The 20,966-nt window shown below is 29.6% G+C and overlaps 1 protein-coding gene and 1 long non-coding RNA gene across 2 annotated transcripts in view; both read left to right on the top strand.

The window, feature by feature from the left end:
• Positions 1-20,966, top strand: part of Kul (Kuzbanian-like) — a 93,384-nt gene that overhangs the window by 56,561 nt on the left and 15,857 nt on the right. The gene's annotated exons all lie outside the window — the stretch shown is intronic.
• Positions 19,318-20,379, top strand: LOC148229589 (uncharacterized). The gene is made up of 2 exons (XR_015811439.1): positions 19,318-19,477; positions 19,540-20,379. It is a non-coding gene; the product is annotated as an uncharacterized LOC148229589 (long non-coding RNA).

Genomic DNA, 20,966 nt, shown 5'->3' with positions numbered 1-20,966 from the left:
AATAGCTGTGTGGAGTTGGAAAAAATTGAAATGGTGTATGCGCTATAATGTTATTTTTTAATATTTTGTAGTATATTTCTTGCATGTCAAGTCAATAAAATTTGTGATTTAAAAAAATTGCTATATATTTCTGATTTTTTAAGGTAAAAAATATATAAAAATAAACATTGATATTTCTCTCACAATTATTGAATTCTAACCATATTAAATTATGTACTACAAAATCCTTAAATTATTGTTTAGGTAAGGTTATATGTATTATACTTAGATATGCTTAGACAAATTTACTCAGTTTGACGAGATCAGCTTTTAAAAACTCAAATGTCATTTATATTTTATATCTCAAGTTACATTTGGGTGAAGTCGCCTTTTCGGAGGAATATAAAAGTAATTTCGATTTAATTAAATAAGCAAGAAGAATTCCTGAAATAAATTTAAAACGGTAAATTAATTTGTTGTTGAATTTTTTCTTTGAATATTGCCACTGAATGACTAATGCTAATTCTTTCTCAAGATTTCTTGGAAATCAAAGGTATAAAACAATCTTAAAACATGGAAAATATTATTTCGTCATATTGCTATTAGGTTGTTAAGAACACAATTATGATTTGTTTATGAAAATTGTTTTGCCAGAAAATTTCAATGAAACTTCTAATTTAAAACCAAAATTAATTGCTGTTTCTACTCGAGGAATAATCAAAATATTTTTTAATCAACTTATCCACTATGATACCATGAAGTTAACTTCGACGATTTAATTTCTTAATCTAATCAAGCGCATTAGATCCAAACGATCGGTCGTGCGCGAAACCCGTTTCTTCATTCACTCACGTCATCCGTGCATTTTCAATCGAACCATTTGACATTGTGTCTCGATTGCGTGGTTATATTTTCTGTGCAAAAAAACACACGAGAATATTTCAATAATGCAGACAATAACGCGTTTCGTAATATATTCCCATTATTTAATTTTTACATCACGCGTTAATAAACGCAAAGTTCATTAACTATTATATGTATATAGAAAACGAGGTTGATGCACGTAGCGTTGGCCGCGTGTGTCTGGCTGTATTATGTATATATTAAAATATAAATATGTGTACGTGTATTGTTATTATTGTGGGACCATTGTGTGCAAAGCGAGCTTTAATAGTGTGTGTGTGTGTCGTACACGTGAGTCACACGTAAGAGAATTTGACTTTTGAAGACTTACGTGCTGGCGGCGAATTCGTAAAAAAGACATAATGTATGTGTCTCAGTTTATTTGATAAATCTGTCTAGCTTTTCATAATAATTATAGTAGTGTAAAATATCGATATAAAAACTATCATAGTTACCCGTCATATTGCATCGTTTATTTTTTTATCTTGGTTTAAATGCTCGTGATATTATGATAATTTCTGTGACATTAAGTTTTTGGTGTATTTATTATCATGGTAATAAAAAGACAAATTTGGAATTGAATCATCTTAAAATGCCAATTTTAATAAATTGAATTCTGAGAATGAACACATTCTCGCTTTTAAATGTGCCAGTCAGGATCGTCATCTCAATCTCTTTACAATCGACTTCGTTCCAATGAACAGTTTGAATGGATACGAATTTTTCAGCTGCATAATAGGGCTATCAACTATGATGGTAATTCACATTTTTCCGATAAATTGAGAATTCAATTGCTACATAGATTTTTCGTCCATTTCTTGCCAATTGAGTAAAACGAACATTTTGCAACTAAGATCGCCTATTTCTTACAACATTTTATTACTGAATTAAATTCATTTATTACAACTTAACTAAATATTAATATTTTTATTTTTAATATACATATGTACCTACATAGTTTTATGATATAAAATATTTATTATATATCTAATTAAATCAAGCAAACCAATCATATCATTGTCTTTTTAATCTAGTTAGCGACTTTTTAAAATCAGTCGTTAATCTGATGTGTTTTTTTAGAGGTATTTTTTTTCGAATTAGTAACACTTCTTCCAGCGACAGCCAATTTTATAGCTGACAGCTGGTTTGTGCTCAGTTTGGTTTGCCATTTCACCATACATATACTTATGCCAAAACAACGCTTGCGAACTGTACAAATTTATTTCGAAAATCGTGGTTCAGTTCGCGAAACTTACCGTGCGCAAGTAATTCAAATAACCACGGATCGTTTTTGCACCACGCATATTTTAATTGATAACACGCATCCGCAGAGATGTCGTACAGTGCGCACCGAATAAGTTATTTCTGCTGTGGAGCGTTATATTGAGCGTAGTGATTCGCCATCGTGCTCATCAATTGGAGCTGTGTCCTTCCACTTTATGAAGGATTTTACGAGCTTAGAAGATCTAGCTTGTGCAGGATTGAAGCCGCTTGACCATCGTGTGTGTCGTACGTTCGGTGAATGGACTGAAAACGAGATTGCTTTTGATCCCAATTTTCACCAAAAAAATTTGTTCATTGATCATTTTTGGTTGAATGGTTACGTGAACAAGCAAAATTGCCGCAACATGTCACACAACGCGCGCCACAATCAATTTATTGAAGGAAACATTCGATGGACATATACTTTCGCGTGATGGACCTGCGAATTAGCCTCCAAGATCATGTGATTTAAGACCTTTAGATTATTTTCTGTGGGGTTATGTGAAGTCGCTGTCTACGCCGATAAATCAGAGACGATGGACGACTTGGAAGCCAACATTCGCCGCGTGATTGTCGATATACGGCACCAGCTGGTCGAAAATTGGACTTACAGATTGCGCTTTATTCGAGCCAGCCGCGGCGCTTTTATACTCTAAATCGTATTTAAACCCTTTCCAATAAGGTCATTACCACGATTCTTATGTGTTTTATTTCATTTTAAAGTTATATATCTCTAAAAAAACACCTTATATAATACGTAGCTATATGAGTTTTCTTAGAATGGGATTTGGCCTGATGTTTATTGTTTATATTAAAATTGATAATTGGTAAGCTTAAGAAATCTTGATTAGATAGACAAACATATGCACATGTGTATACGACACATACATTGTGTACATGCAAACTAATCATGATCAACCAAGATATTGATATTTCATTAATGGCGTTGCGGCGTTGAGGTCTAACGCACCTGTTACCGAGATATGTAGGTCTTGTATGCGTATGTTAACAACAGAGTATTCATGAAGTACAAACACAACATATTAATCTATATCCTTGGATTGGGACCGTACGCCGAATTTGGTATCAAAATTAGCAAATTGAGCACTATGGGCAATCGACGCTGTAGATATACGTCGATGGACCTAAATACATATTTTGAATTTGGTAAATATGTCTTCATTACGTTCCATAATAGTTACTGAAGATAAAATATGATTTTTAACTTAAAAATATCTACTATATTATGTTCTTTGGCTTTTAAAAAATACATATGTTTTTTCTTCTTCTTAGTTCAGCGTATATAGCTTCAGAATCAAATAAGTTTATGTACCCTTTGCCTCGCCAATGAAATGATAAATTTTCAATGCACCACAAACTGAGTTGGCTTCAAGTTTACGTAACAGTGGGATAAAAAATAACGATGACATATTGCGCTGCGGGTTTAGTGTACGTATGGGGTTTATTAACTTTGCTCCGTATTCTGCGTATTAAACTTGTTGATACTTTACTACAAGATATGGGTCGACGTTAACGTCGTTTGGACCTCCGTGTTAAACTTTGGTCGTATGTTGTAGTTTTGCATATGCGGTAGCGCTGAACCATAGTTTCTTGTTTCATACGTTAGTTCAGTAATTTTTGTTAATAACAACTCAACACGGATTAGCAGCGCGTTCATATTATGAATGTATTATGTGAACATAATGTCTCTAATGTCCATTTTAGGTCAATTCAGTAAATTGCTTTTGCTGTAAGGTGAACCACACACGTCCTTTATATGGCGTATGCACTCTAGTCAATTTCAATCAATTTACATTTACAGATTAAGTAGTATGCACTTGCGGAAACTAGTGCACGCTTGCTAAGCAAGTATTACAATGAGCAGCACAGTTGAAAGAACCTAGTTTGTTGCGGGTTGAACTTAAGATAATTCGATTCAACGTAGCGTCTGCTTTGGATTCAGAAAAACTAATTATATTATTTGTGTTTTTCGGACTCTCCGAGTCGAGTGTGCATAGAATTGCCTAATGGGCACTTCTTGGGTAAAGTCTAAGCTCTCTTTAATTTTTTCTATATCAAGCTCATTATATTAAAAATAAATATAAAAAGTTTGCTAGACAGTGCTGGTCAGATTTTTTGTCAGGGACGTCAATTGCTTGAATTTGGCCAGAAAAATGCACGTAAATTAATAAAATACTATGAATCTTAATAATATTGAAATAATAAAAAACGATCACTGACTGGCTAGCTTTTGCCCTCCCTCATAATAAAAAAAAGATCTCGAATATATTCCGAAAATATGTCATTTCAGTGAAATCATATCGAAATACATTTCCACCAGTAGATATATATTTTACCAGTGAAAATATAATTTATCTGGCAGGTGCTAATTAAATTACATTTAAAAAAATTATAACTGGTCTTGTGTATGACCAACAATTATGTTTAATAATTTATGTTTTTAAATACTATGTTCACCCATTGGCGTCCAAAAGTTGTTTGTTCTACACTACCCAAAACACTAATAGTAAATGAGTTTCATTAATGATAACTAGACCAGTTTGAAGGGTTTAGTGCTCTTCAGCCATTTTTTCTAGTTTTCCACATTGAGGAGTTTGCCTGCCTCGATGTTGACGTGCTGTTGAATTCTCGCTTTATGTTTTAAAGCAGTGGCGAATTCTTCGACTGGTCTTTGTCGCGAATATACCACGGAGCATTCACAGTGTTTCGTCGCATTTTATTCTGAAACTTTTAAACCATTTTAACATGGCACTCTTTGGCATATCCTCAGAGCTGTATGTCGTAGATTGGTTAAATAATTTGGTTGTATGTCCTTATCTTATTATATATTATTAGTTAAGAGTTTCTTCACATATATATTTTATTTCAAGTTCTTCTTTTTTATTTTTTATATGTTCCCCTTCCACCGCAGTTTGGCTATATTTCCAAATGGGATAATATTACCGTTTATGAAAGTTTGTAATTTTAATTCATTCAACTTTAGTTTCCATTTTTGCTCCAATTTGTGATCCTATCACCGGCTAGTTGAAATTTTTTGCTAGTATTCGCTATTTATTTTCCCACTGCCAGGATTGCTGTATCATCCACGAATTTTGCAATTGTGACATTCTCTATTTGTGGCAAATCATACGTGTACAACAAATTTAGTATCGGCCCTAGGACACTTCCTTGTAGGACTCTTATTTCATTTAATTCAGATTATTCATTATTTTGTTTAATTCTGAATCAATCTAAATCTAAATCAAGTCTTATTTATAAATAAGATTATTTTAAGAATTCTATACTGTCACCAAAATTCAACTTTAAATATGTATAAATAAGCTCACACTGATCTAAACTATATTGCAAGTCTTATAAGCGTATGTATGGTGGGTCGATCGACTCATAACACTGTGTTTTGAAAAAAAAACTTTATCATAAGTATATTCGAAAGCTCTATTTGTATCAAAAATTCAAGTCTATATCTTTAAAAGGAACCAAATACTAGCGTTAATTATATGCCGAGTCGCATAAAAGCTCATTAGTGGCCCGGTCAATTTACCGTAAGACTTGTTTTTTAATAAAAAATAAATAATTAAAAAATTTTTTTAATGCAAATTAAGCTTTTAAACACTTTTTGCATACGACATTTTTCACTAGAATTTCATTTTGCAAAGTTATGACACTTTTAATTTTTACATTGACAGCCATTTTGTAAAAAAAAATATATTTTTTTCATACAGAAAGTATAGGGGGTGCTCAGTAGTTCTATACGATACTAAAAAATTAATTTTTAATCTTTAAAACCAAGCAGTTAAGAGCGTTAACTCTTCTGAAAGTCTCAAAATGGCTCGTATGGGGGTCCAATCGAACTGATACATCGCTTGTTTTGAAGCAAAAAACTATTTTTTTTATATTTTATTTAGATGAAGTTTAGGCTTTTAAACGTTTCATATATAGCGATCTTTTCGTTAAAATTTAAACCTACCAATATAATAAATGACTGATCACACAAAATTAAATTGATTTAATAGCTGATAAAGTAATAAAATAAAACATGTAAAAATAGACCAACCATAAAGTATTTGAAAACAAATCTCTATACTATACTATATTTTCTTTCAATAAATACAGTTTTTTAGGATGCCCTTAAATTTTCTATATGGAGTCAAATAAACCGTGTTATTTGTAAAAATAACGAAATCGCTACGCGATCAAAAAACATTGTTTTGCGTTGTATTTTTAAGGAACCTGTTATCATGTTTACTTTTTTGGTAGATGTGTATATATATTTTTTAATTACAATATAAAATTGGATTAGGAGAGAGGGAGGTTTCTATATATTTTTGAGGCGCAACTATTGTTCTTCTATGTTGTTTTTGTCACTAGGAATAATTGTGCTTTTATCTTAAACAAGTTTAAAACAAATTTTAAATAATCGAAAGTACCGTAAGTCTACAATATATTATTATCGAACTATGGCAATTAGCGAATCACGTCCGCGCGCAAACGGAAGTCATACATCATTTGATGAACTCTACAAAGTTCACAGTCAACGAGTCATCCCATGTCCATTTTTATACAATATAATGCATATATGTATAAACGAAATGAAAAAATACATTTGTATATTGTCAGTGTCACGCGCCGTCTGTCGCTTTGTATGAGAGCTGCGTTGTACTGCCGTTTCCGCCGCTCGGTCTTCTAATTATAACGATGAAAGGAAAGAAAGACAATTTCAAGTTTATATAATAACAACAATAACGTGGCATACGGTATTAGTCTCATTACGTACATGTACGTGTACGTCGTCGGTCAGTGACATTGACCGCTATTGATCTGGACGCGGCGGTACGAGGAATCCTTACTATGGTCGGATTATAAATCATCAGAATGCGCCAATAATCGTCGAGTTATGGGCTTTCTTTCCTATGCTTGGGCGACTTTAAAGCTTAGAAAACGTAAGAGATTATGCGATTCAATAGGGTTAGTTCTCGGCTTATAAATGTTAATATGTAGACCAGTGTAATTTTACAAAGTTGTACAACTTCCGGCGTGGTAGGAGATTCATTATCAGGTTTAGATTTAATTTCAATTAATTTGATTCATATTTTTTTTTGCTCTAGAAATTTTGTTTTAATAAAATAGAAAAAATAATAATTTTAATTTATATTATTGTTATATTATAAATACAATTATTTACATAATGTTTTTTATAGTACTATGAATTTTCAATAAATTTACACATCTTAGACCTAAAGATAGTGGATCAAATCCACAAAAACAGGAGCGTAATCAACGGTATGATAACCACAGAGCAAATAATATTATGGGAACATAGTAGAGCGATGAGGTGTAGATAATAAAATATATGGTTATTGCGATTATATTCATAGCTCAATACGCCATCACTGTTGAGTCGCTAAAAACAATATGCTTAGCCTTTTGCTATGCTAGGAATAACACAATATATTGCAGTTTTATATATAAATAAAATCAACTATTTTTTTATTAATATACTGAATACATTAATCAATTTGGGGACGGAATAGCGTAATCCATAACGTCTCAGACTAGTAACTCTGAGGTTACGGGTTCGGGCCCCGGTAGCGGCACTCGAATTTTTATTTATAAAAAATGTAGTATTATTAAAAAATCCAGCCCCAGCTGCAGTGACATCTATTGATTATAAATTGTAATGCAAATTATTATTTATTATTATTATTTTATTAATTTATTTAGCTTAATAGCTAATCTTTACATCTAACAAATTTAGTAAACACATATAAAAATATATAAAAAATACATAACAGAAAGAAAAAATAAAAATATACAATAATAAAGTCTTAATATTATAATTTATTTCTATATGTACGAAGGTGTTTTTTTATTCCATTTATGAAACCCGTTATATTTTTGCTGTTTCGGATTTCTCTTGGAAGACTATTATATAAATCAAAACCTCCGTACATAATTCCCCTAGCCGTACTCGTTTTCTTATACTTAATTATCTTTAAATTTTCTCTATTTCTAGTATTATATTTATGTACATCTTTATTTCTTATTAAATACTTATTAAAATATTTTGGTAACATATTATTTTCTAACTTATATATAAATACTAAAACATTCATACTCAATATTTCTTGAACATTCAACCATTCTAATCTATCAATCATACTTTTACAATTAGTTAATCTACTTTTATTTAAAATTACTCTCATTGCCCTATTTTGTAATTTTTGCAACATTTGTTTATCTAATTTATTTAACATATTTAATAGTGTTGCACAATAATTAAAATGGGGCAATATTATACTATTGTAAATTATTTTTTTTGTATTTATACTTAATATATTTCTTAATCTAGATAATAAACCTATTTTTCTACCAATTTTTTTTAATATGTAATTACAATGTTCTTTAAAATTTAATTTTGTATCAACAATTACTCCTAAATATTTTATATTATCCACTATTTCTATACTAGAGTTATTTATTACTATTTTGGTACTATTATCTAAAACATTTTTATAATTAATAAACATACATTTAGTTTTATTCTCATTTAATTTAAGTACATTATTCTTTAACCATATTTCTAATATACTTAATTCATTATTTAAATTATTTACAATTTCTTTAATGTTATCACCTATGCAATACATTAATGTGTCATCCGCAAATAGATGAATTTTACATTTTTTTACGTTATTAACTATATCATAAATATACAAAACAAATAACAATGGTCCTAATTTAGACCCTTGTGGTACTCCATAAGACACTAATTTCTCTTCAGAATATACATTATTTATTTTAACTTTTTGTTTTCTTTTATATAAGTAATTATTAAACCATCTTAAAACTATATCACTTATACCTATACTCTCCAATTTCTTTAACATTATTTTTCTGTCTATTGTTTCGAAGGCTCTCTTGAAATCCAAGAAAACTGCTCCAATGATTTTGTTTGTATCCTTAGCCAACAGCCAATCATTTATCACTACTTGTAATGCAGTTTCAGTGGAATGCTTTTCTCTGAATCCCGATTGTTGTTCACATATTATGTTTTGAGAAGTAATAAATTCCTTTAATTGTTTGATTACTACTTCTTCTATTATTTTTTCTATACACGGTAGCATGTTGATTGGTCTCATTTCTTCAACTTTTTTACTATTTTTTATTTTAGGTATAGGTACAATAGTAGCAATCTTTAAATTTTCATGCATTTCTCCTAAGGAAAGTGCTTTATTTATTAAATAATTTAATTTAGTTCCTATTATTTCCCATGTTTCTTTAATTATATTTATATCTAGTTCATCAGTACTAGTTCCTTTTTTAAATTTACATATTATGTTATGAATTTCATCTAATGATACTGATTTAAATTTACTAAATTTTACAATTATTGCTTTATTATTATATTGTACTAAATTACCAATCCTTGGTATTGAATTCACAATTTCTTCTATGCTCTCAATGTAATATGTATTCATTTTTTCTGCTATTATATAAGGGTCTTGATATATATTTCCATTAATTTCCATTTTTATTATGTCGTTTTGCTGAGTTGGATTAATTAATTGTTTTATTGATTTCCACATCTTATTTGGATCATTTTGTATTTCATCTATCAATTCTTCATACCATTTCTTTTTAGCCATTCTTAATACTTTGACTGCCATATTTCTACATTGTGTGTATGTTTTCCATTTTTCATTAAAGACTTTATATTCTATTTGTTCTGTTTTTAATATTTGAAAAATTTTGTATGACTCATCTCTTTTCTTTATAGCATTTTTAACATCATCATTAAACCACGGTTTTGGGTTAATAATATAGATGTTAATAATATAGATGTTATAATAATATAGATGTCACGGATTCCCAGACTTTCAGTCTGGTGGTTAATACTTACATTATGTCTGATTGACTTACTCAGTTGGAACAGATTAACTCCGTTGTAACGTATTGGGCTTACGCCTGTTAGGTTACAACGGAAGATTCAGTAAAAAATAAAAGATTTGTATTTTTTTTATGTATAATGTCAAAATATTTTAATAAGATATTAGAATAAATAATTTACAGTGCCTATTTTGAAGCTTTGTTGTTGATTAACCCTTAAACGCATGACTTTTCCAAATTCAAAAATAAAAATATTTTTATACTAAAATTAGGCTCAAAATGACGGCTAAAATAATTAAAACAATATTTAGGCTTATTTGTGAATTATATTTATAAAAAATGCTTGTTGTAAATATGCAACATCATGCAGAACGCGAATAAAATATACAGTAGAAATTCTTGAAGTAATTTTTCTTCTTATCAAAACATAAGACACACCACATTTTTCACACATTGTTTGTGCAATTCCATTGCATTTAGGCATTTTGCATCTGTTCTTCTTAGTCAATATGAGCCAGTGTCTAGAACTGCAAGTTTTGTTTATTTTATGCAACTATTACAAAAAATTGAAATCAAAAATAAATAAACAATAGTAGACTAACATTTTTGGAATATATAAATTAATTTTATTTCGTTTTATATCCACTAGCACCAATGAAAACAAATGTTATAATTCCCAAAAATGTGACAAATCTGCACTTCACGATTTTTTTAAATGGAATTATCACGCGTGCAGAGACATCTATCGGAATAATTTGAAAACACAATGGCTCGGTGTTTGTTACACATATATGTAACACTATGCAATAGTTTCTTTTTTGAACATAGACTGGGTTAGAAGCGCTTAAATAAATTGTTGCAGATTTGCAACACCGTGCATTTAAGGGTTAAATCAACATCAACACAAAACGAGAGAAATTTTCCACGGCCGAAAATTTTTAATCGAGATGTTATCGAGAGGGTTAATAAAATTCTTAAAGCAATCCATAAATTGGCAAAACCTTTTGTAGCTTATTTTTTTTTAAATTTAGGAACTTTTATTGTAGTATTATAATTTTATCATTAGGTATCAAATTGACAATTATATTGATTTTTTTCATACAAATCCTTACTATTAAAATCGCAATTATCTCTATCCTTAAAAAAACATTCTAGTCTTACTTAATGTTATTTATTTCAAAATTTATTTTTAAATCAAATAAACACTAAAGTTTTCTGATAATCGACAGTTTATTAAAAATACTCTGTAATAGAGCTTAGTGCATTAAATGTCTTGTTTTTACAGTTTTCTTCTAGATTATCTCTACTTTATTTTACATATTCATAATCATTCATTCGTTTTTCCTTAAGAGTTCTTTTAACTGTAAATATTGGTTCTACGTCTTATAATTATGTTATTTCTATTCCCTCACATTTCATTTTTAAAAATCCGTAATCGTTTGAATACATATTCATATTCGAATTCATCTCAAAATTTAAAACCTAAACCATTGAACGTTACTCTGTATTTACATTATATATTATAGTTCAAATAATAAATTAAATATAACCTATTTTTTTCCACTCTGCATCAATTCAAGATCAGCCATGTCATCAAAACCCTTGAACATGAAATTGCGTCCAAATCGAGCTAACCGATGCTGTGGCACTGACCTATATATTCAGGTCAAACCCCACAAAGGGTGTGTAAATATGTACATCCTATATACGAATTTCGGGAAAATGGGCGGAAAATTTATCTCAAAATTTCACCAAATCCATTGTTGAAACATTTCCCCGTATCTAGTTCGCAGGCCAGCCATGTTTTTTTTATGTAACGTTCAATAGTAAATTTTCCGCGCGGCGACTGGTTTCTTTGTCGGGTGAAAGTGAAATGGCCGCCGTCGGTGTCAATCGGAGGTTTTGATCCAAGGCCTGGGCCTCCGTGCACAAAACGATGATGCAACCCATAGAGGCCGCTGAGAAAAAACCAGCGCCTCTATGTATGTGTATAAATATAATAATAGAATACATACAAAATGTTTGTTGTACATCGTACATTCTCAAAAAACGCAATGACGTAAGAATTATTTTTTTATTTGGAATAAACGTATTATTTTACAATTGAAGCGAGTTGCTCGAATTTCACCGCGTTTAGGCCAAGGCTAAACAGATACATAAATAAAAAAAGGAAAAGGAAAAATATATAAATAATACATCTAGAATCGATACCAGTTATGCCTGTTAATTCGGTTTTTTACTCATCATAAATACGGATCGTATTTGGAAAGTAAAGATTTAAAGTTCACGAAATATTTTTATTTTAGGATTTTCTTTTTTACAATACCTCTTTTTTGTTAAAAAATAAATGTGTACTAATGTTTTTAAATGATTTTTAGAAAAGGTATTAAGAAAAGGGACAGGGATTTCCGATTAACATCCTGATAACATTGTTTGACAATGTAAGTTTTATGACTGACTCATATTGAATAATTCACTTCCAAAAATCACTTTGTTTTAATTTCTTTGAAAATTTTCCGGTCAACAAAAATTTAAGAATGCAAGAATCGATGACTTAAGAATGATTATATTATTAAGTCAATGTTTTTATTTAAATGCTACTTAGATCATACGATGAGATGTTCTTTACAAAAACGTGGGTAATAGCATTCAATAGAAAGTAACCGTTAATTAAACATGCATTAAATAGTCACAATTACAATGAAATAACATTATTAATAATGTAATAATTATGTACTCTTACGTTTTAATAAATGTTTTAGCATTCTTCGCGTTCGTCTCTATTTTAAATATTTTCTATATAGTATAATTTACATGCATACATATTGGTAATAAATGAAACCAGTAAAAAGATTTAGCATTTACAAAAATATATACTGTAATAATATAAATATATTTTGTATATTACATGTATAATTTTATATCTCATGTCTCGCCAAAACGTTTTTCTTAGTAATAAAAAAGTTTATTACACATACTAAATAAAATTTGGAAATGTCTACAAACAAAATTGAGCATCAAACAATTTATTAAAATGTTTTAAAAAAATTCTCACTTTAGTATATATGATATGTACATCAGGCGCGGGCGGTGAGGTGCGTTCCTTCTCGATCGCTCGTGTGTTAAATGACGAGAGTGAGTGAGAGAAAAGAGCATGTGGTCCGCATGCCCTTATCTCTCATTCACTCTCGTCACTTAACACGCGAGCGATTGATAGGGAAAGTATTTCATCTATATATGTTACAGTGACTGTGTATTACCAGTGGAGTCATATTTTCATTAGTATAAATATAATTTAACTAACTGCACCAGTTAAAATGTATCAAACAATTTATTGATTTACAATTTCGTTGATTTACAAGTATCAATAAAACTGTATTACGCGTATTTCCACATTAATTGACAAAATACTAGAATATTAAAAAATTAAACCAGACCCAAACTTAAACGAATTAACTTAATGAATAGTTCAAAAACTATATTTAGTTTTAGAACTTTCATTACAGCAAGTTTGGGTTTAGGTAATTCGTCTAGGTTATGTTTGGGTTTTAACAGCATATGATCATTTTAGAACAGCATAAATTATTTTCATCATAAGAGAACATTACCTTGTTTATTGAAACATAATCTAATTAATAGAGCGCACAATATTTGGATAACAATAGCTCCATTAAACGCTAATGAGTTTTGTATGAAAAACCCCATTTTTTCCAGGTAAAATTATCACTATATTCCTCACAAAATATTTACTATATAATCATTAACTATTAACTTACAATCTTAAATCGGTCACCTAATTTACATTTATAGAGATAATGTTTACATATTTTAAACGTACAACTATTTTTTTCATAATATTTTTAATAAGTAATCAGTAATAACCATTAACAGATGGCTTCCTACTTATTTCTGCTTTAAATTGCAATCATTTTACAAGCCTTGTATTTTTATTTTTCAAATATCCCTCAGATAATATATATGTATGCATGAATGAAAAATCAATACATTTTACATTATCTTCAAAAATAACTGTTATATACAACTTTTATATAACTTTAAATAATTATATTCAACCTAAACAAATTTATGTGTAATAACAAGTATATCTGATATTTTAGACAATATATACAAAACATATATTAGCATAAATTTAACGCTGAATAGTTAAATCGATAACTAAGAGATTTAGATATAATAATCATGGCTTAAATGTATGTTTTAGAAACTATATTCACATATAAAACAGGATCGCCATATTCACTAAAAAAATATGTTCCAATTCAAACATTATTTGGCTGAAGTAATTAAAATATATCAAATTGAGCTATGTAAAATAAATAATAAATTAGTTACTAATCAACGTGAACTCAATTTGATAAAAACAACCATGTCTGACACTAAGTGACTATAAAATATTTCTTGAATAATATATCACATAAGTTAGAAGCGTAACTATGGTTTCGCAACCGCTGCAAGGATATGACTCCATAAAACCCTTAAAAGTTTGAATTAAATAGAAGGGGTCTCATAATTTTACGTAACGCCGCTGATTTAATTTAAGAGAGGTTCTCGAAGAATGTTTAAAATATTTTATACAATATAAAATTTACAAGGAACTTGAAATGAAACGTTGTTGATTAAAAAGTTTAAAAACAGCGAAATAAAATACATAGCTTATTAAATAAAATGTATTATTGAAAATAATATAGAAAGTTTTATATTTCTATTGCATAATTGTTTCGATAGCGATAATTATTCTGTTCAATAGCCGTCGATTAAACATGATACAAAAAATAAATTTGCGAGAGGAGAAATGTGGTTATTTAATGTTTTTGTTTGCTATATAATCAGATTGCACTATATATTAGGTTGTCCCAATAGTCTGGTTTATTTTTATATATTTGAAAAAATGTTTAACTTTTTATAAATAACGATAATTTCGGTGCATGTTAGTTTATTAGTAACGGGATAATTTTTTATTTCGATATTTTCAACCTTAAATCAACAACTTCAGTGGAGATAAAATTCAAAAAATCAGTTAAGCTTTATTATGCTTTGAGTTTCAACTCAAAATAGCATTTAAAAATATCTGTAATGCAATGGGCAGGGATGTCATTAAATTTAGACAGTGTAAGATGAGGTTCTAAAAATTTCATTGAATATTTATATAAGGGCGGGTAGTTGTTAGGGGTTTTTAGTGAGGATGTTAGGGCTGTTATCAAAGCAGGCTTAAGATAAACGATACAGAAGCTAGCATAAAAGTTCAACATGTCGCCTACATCAGTTCACAGACATTTAAAAAATTAGGAAAGGTGAAGAATATGGGTATTTCATAAATTGTCTGACGAAAACTTCGTGCAGCGTATCTCAATTTGCCAATAATTTATTTTGCTTGTTTAGATATAATCTAAGTTATTCAAGTGTTTAAAAATATTGAGGACTAACTAAACTCATGGGTCTAAGCAAGCTATATTGATAAAAAATCTTGCATATAGTGCTAAGTTAGCATTTATTCTATTCTAGTATATTGTAACCACATTTCAAGATTGTCTCTAATGCAGATTATTTTAGAGTGAACTATTTATGGAAAAATATAGTGAAATAAAAATTGTATATATTGTTTTAAATAATATTAAGCTGATATAAAATATGCGAAAACAATATGTTGTATCTGAATAAATCCAATACTATATTATGCACACAGTTTCCTTTCGCACGCGCTTAAAGCGGATCCCACATCAGATTTTTGACGTAAAAAAACAACCCTCTAAATAAAACGGCCCATGTACATATCTGCATATTATATGAAGTGCCCACGTACATAAATACGACAGGGCCAATTACGGTCGATTCGTCACAATCGCCGAAAGGGTCGCATTGTATGCAAACGACAAGCCCTTTATAACCCTTTCGCGCATTGTAATTCGAATAATTGAGTGAGAAACGAGCGCCATGTACTAATTGGCGCCCGCGCACGTATCGCTCGCGCACTTAATTAATATTAATTCGATACGTATGCAGGGTTGAGGGGTGGGTCCTGGGGGTGAATTTGCGGCCCACGGATTCCTGACGTGTTCGTGTCGAACGGCATTCCGATGTGGCATAATGGTTTAAGGTGTGTTTCCTATGGTGATTGAGCAGTATACTTTTATTGAGTTATGAATGTTTGATTAGTAAGTTTATTGTATTATAATTCTGATAATGGGGGGTAATAATAATTATTTTTAATTTATCATTATGTTTGCAATTAGGTTTATTTTTATTTTTAGACCGAATTAAAATGCAACATTACGGTACAAATGGTGCATTTTAATTCGGTACTGATCGGACCGTCTCCTCGTAGCTGACATTACATAAATCAGTGTGATGCCAGTGCATTAAAGAATATCATAAAAATATATTCCGGAACTCAAAGCTGGAATTCCTCGAGAATAGTTTGATTGTCTACAGCACCCTTCAGTATTTTGAAGAAATGCTTAGCGACATACAACTATGAAATTGTGGTATGAGAATGTTGGTCAAAGTATATTCAAACCGAATTTTGCTCAATATTTTATTATGCTTTAAATAACTGATATGTTTCAGTATTTATTTTTATGTTTAAAAATTAGTTTTTGACTTTTAATTATCGTGTAATTTTATTCATACATCTTGTTGTATGACAATATTTACAATTTATTTTATATATGTATTTAAAAAAAAACATATTTACATACAACTTAATGCATGTATTACACTTTTAATTTTTCATTCACATTTTAGTTAAATATATATATAACCTACATATGCATATACAGCGTATTTAGAAATGAAAAACAATACGTTTGTTAATTATAGCTGTACACTCGATATTTTGAACAGCCTTTCTCCAAACGCCATTTATTCAAATGAAACCACAGAATGATTCAATAGACACTTGATACGTGACTTACGTACCGAAAAACGGAATTCGAAATAAATTTTCATTCGCGAACGACGTCGAAAATAAATTCGAAATCGAAAAGGGAGTCGAATAACGTTCGGTTTAACAATGCAACATTATTGATTCGCTTGTAACGGCTTTTTCACACATACATTACTTTTCAATTAGCCAATTTTTCACGGTAGGGCGCCTCGCGAGGCATTATTTCAACATTAATCAAATCTATCCGAGAACGTTATTTAAAAAAATCTAAACTCGGTTAATTACTATGAAGCGCGCGTTAATATTTCAGGTCAAACTTCAATTTACATTCCGCCGCAAAAACCCGCAGTTAATCAATTCTACAAAAAACCTGAAAGGCAAAAAATACACACGCACGAATAAAATATCAAACGCGCTTCCGAGAATTACCGTTGACGATTCCGCGAAATGAAAATCGACTTAACTTCGTTTGAAACGAAATTTTCCCAGCCCAGTGGGGCAATGTTTCTCAAACGTTTGCTTTTGAATTGTTATTTCAAGACCCGCGGTTGAGCTTCTTCAATAACCGACTTAATCGTAGTCTACCTTTGACGTCATAACAGTAGATTTACGTGATATAATAAACCAAATACATAAATCCCGCACATTCAGCTCGCCGGAAAAATATGTTTTCGGCGATAGTTACGAGGAGCTGGGTCAATTTATGTTAGATGGTTATACATATTTTAAGCATGTATACGAATGTGTGTATATATTTATAATATAAAGATATATTTTTATATTAGTATAGTAAATTATGTATTGTATTTATTATACATAAGCCATTATGACGCATTGGGGTAACCTTTCATGCCATCCATAATGAAAAAAAACGACTTTATAGGACAGTTATTTAAATATTATTTTTTCCCTAAATGTCCGGTCTCTTTTGGTATGATTTGGGAAACACTGCAGTAGGGGTTATTTCATATCGCCCTTCATTATCTACCTACCACCCCCGAACGAATCCCATTTGACGAACGGTGACATTTATCTAATATTTCAATTCGAAAGAGTGTTGTTCCGAATTAATTTAGGCAAAGAAAACGAGCGGCGTCCCACGAGGCACGCGAAACTTCGACGATTTTAAAACAATGGCGTTATCGAATCGAACGTTTAAAAGTTTAGCTGTTAAAAGTAGCTTTCGCAACTTTTACAATTTAATAATAAATTTGAATTAACGTATTACAAAACTGACGTAAAAGTCAGAATAACCCTGCAAAAAGTTTTTTTTTGTTTTTGCCAGCCCTTGTTATTGCGCAAATGGTCCTATATTGTATTTCCAGTTCAGTGGAAAAAATCAAATTCTAATATAATTTGCATTATTAAAATTACTAAAAAAATGTACTGTAAATTTTACACAATGTTTGATAAAAAATATGTAGCAATTATTATGAATGTATTGTATAAAGTAAATAATTAAATCGTACAAGGGATGACTAAGAAAATCTCATAACATACAAATACTTTTAACTAATCTGGTGTAGATGTACCACGTCTAATATTTTTTTTATTAAGCTTACTTAATAATCATTTTAATTTATATTTAATCTTCATTGGATCCAAATACTACTGTTAGAATTTTTATTCATCCTTTGTTATCTTTCTCAGTTCATATCTAGACTTTAATGTGCCTCAGGCGGGATGCGGAATAAGAAATAATGTAGTCAAAGTATGTGGCTTTATTCTATGACAATCCATCTGTGTTTATGTTAACACTGACTAGTATTGTACCCGTTGAACATAAAAGTTTTCTTATTACCCATATACAAATATAAATATAATTAAGTTTAAAAGTATTATCTAGATCTATTATCAATTCAAACAATATAATTTTATTTCATTTTTTGACATTTAATAAGATCCTAATGTATTAGAACTTTAAAACCAGTAATAAAATATTTATTATTATATGTAATTACACCGATAGTGGAAGTTATATGTCATCAAAAACTTGCCATTATAATATTCCTGGTTTTCGTATTTTTAAACAATAAATTGATTTACACGTAAATAATGCGCTGATGGATGTCTAAGTTCGTTGTTACTGTGTGATTTGGCTTTGTACAGCTCTTGCTTACAATATGTATAAAATAAATAAATTAGTTAATATAATCATAACTTATGTTATTTTTATATTTAAAATATAAATATTATTTTAGAATCGCCTACGCTTTTCTTATATGCTCACGATAACTTCTAAATTATCTTGTGGTTTATTGAATCTCTCATTCTGACAGTTGAAAAATGTTTTTCCTAAAATCAATAACAGCAGTTAATTGAAAGTTCATGCAAATAAAAGGAGCAAAAATGTGTTTCTATTTTTTAATTTTTTTCAACAACATTTATCTAACAAACGACATTTTTTGTCATGTAATGGTCACCACTTATTTCAATTAAATATGCATCTGTGCAGGGAATTTAATAGTAATATTAGCTCATATCATTTGCTCTCAAACGATCGTAAACCTTGTGGTACATGTAATATGCACGTGACTGGTATCCAGGACTGCAAAGTTTGCTCACCAATCACAATCATACAGCGATCTTCTTTAGAAAGTGACATTTGCTTGATTGATATTTCTGAAGTCGTTGTGGCCTCACAGTGCTATTTGTCTTCCGGTGATATATTGTTTCCCGTGACCGTTTCATAACGAAGAAACATTCATTCAATGCACCAGAGAATCCTTGCGTGTTATTTTTAAGGGAACCCTTTAGTTCTAGTTGTAACGAGAGCCTTTGTGTGATCACACTGTTGGTAAATAATCACTTTTGGTCACAGTAATTACGCGAGTTTTAAGAAGTGGAGCCCCCACAATGACACTTGATGACTATTTTCTCCTGAAATGTGTACTTGCGAACGCTAAGACAGATCTAAATAAATAAACTAACAATGAATGTTACAAAATGCATAATGCAAAAAAATAATGAAATTTGGATATTCACCCGTTATTTTTAACTATTCGTTTCTACTTGTAAAATAATGTCATAATTTTTTTTGGGTATTTTTACTTGTGTTGTGTATTTTAACAACGCAGGTAGTCATTTTTTGTCTGATATATCGCTGCAGTATATACAGCCCATTGTGACCTTTTATTGTCTTTAGCGAAATTTATGTAGATAACAGATAAAATCCGACAAAATAAAAAATAATAATAAAAAAATACTTTGTAATCGCATATTTTAATGTTAATATTATGCAGCTGTGGATTTTCTTAATGACTGATATTAAATTTTATTTTTTAAATGCAATATAATTTATGTCAACTTGTTAGAGTTATTTATTGTTTTAATATTTTTTTAGCATACCAAGTAACGACTATTCCGAATATTTCAATATTGGAATATCGAATATATTTTGCCTTTTTAAACTATTCTTATTCGAATATTTGCACTAGTATTTCTAAATTATTCATTCATATTTGTGTTGAAATTTTTCAATCCTAAAAAAATGAAAAACTTGATCTTTGTGTGTTAAAACATCGCAGGTAGTAATTTCTATGCAATGTACCACTGCATTATCTATAGCCCAGGCGTGTTTTTTTAGAAATTAAAGAAATGAAATATTCGTATCTTTTTTGTTATTTATAACAGCCAGATAAACCACTAATATCCGAAAAACAAAATACACTTTGTTATTGCTGAAATTCCGGAAATTGCTCATATTTTCGGGTTAGTATTCTGCATCCGTATTCTTTCTTAATGGCTGGTATTACAATTTTTATATCTTTTAAATAAATATGTCTGTCCTAATAATTGATAAGGGTAAAATAATTTATAGTATACTGAGTTGTAGTCTTTTCGGTAGCAAATATATTTAAAATTAAACTTTGTATTGTTTTAAAGTTTGCAACATTTAATATTAACATTAAAATTAAAAAAAAAAAAAAAATTATTAACATAAAAATATGTGTGTTTTAACCTATATTAATTAGTTAAACTGTAATACGATACTGCATAGTTGAAAATG

Source organism: Plectrocnemia conspersa, unplaced genomic scaffold, assembly GCF_051122295.1.
Source record: "Plectrocnemia conspersa isolate PC_06_02 unplaced genomic scaffold, ASM5112229v1 ptg000011l, whole genome shotgun sequence".
NCBI lineage: Eukaryota > Metazoa > Arthropoda > Insecta > Trichoptera > Polycentropodidae > Plectrocnemia > Plectrocnemia conspersa.
Note: the sequence above shows the minus strand (reverse complement) of the source record. Positions and strands in the feature narration are given on the sequence as shown.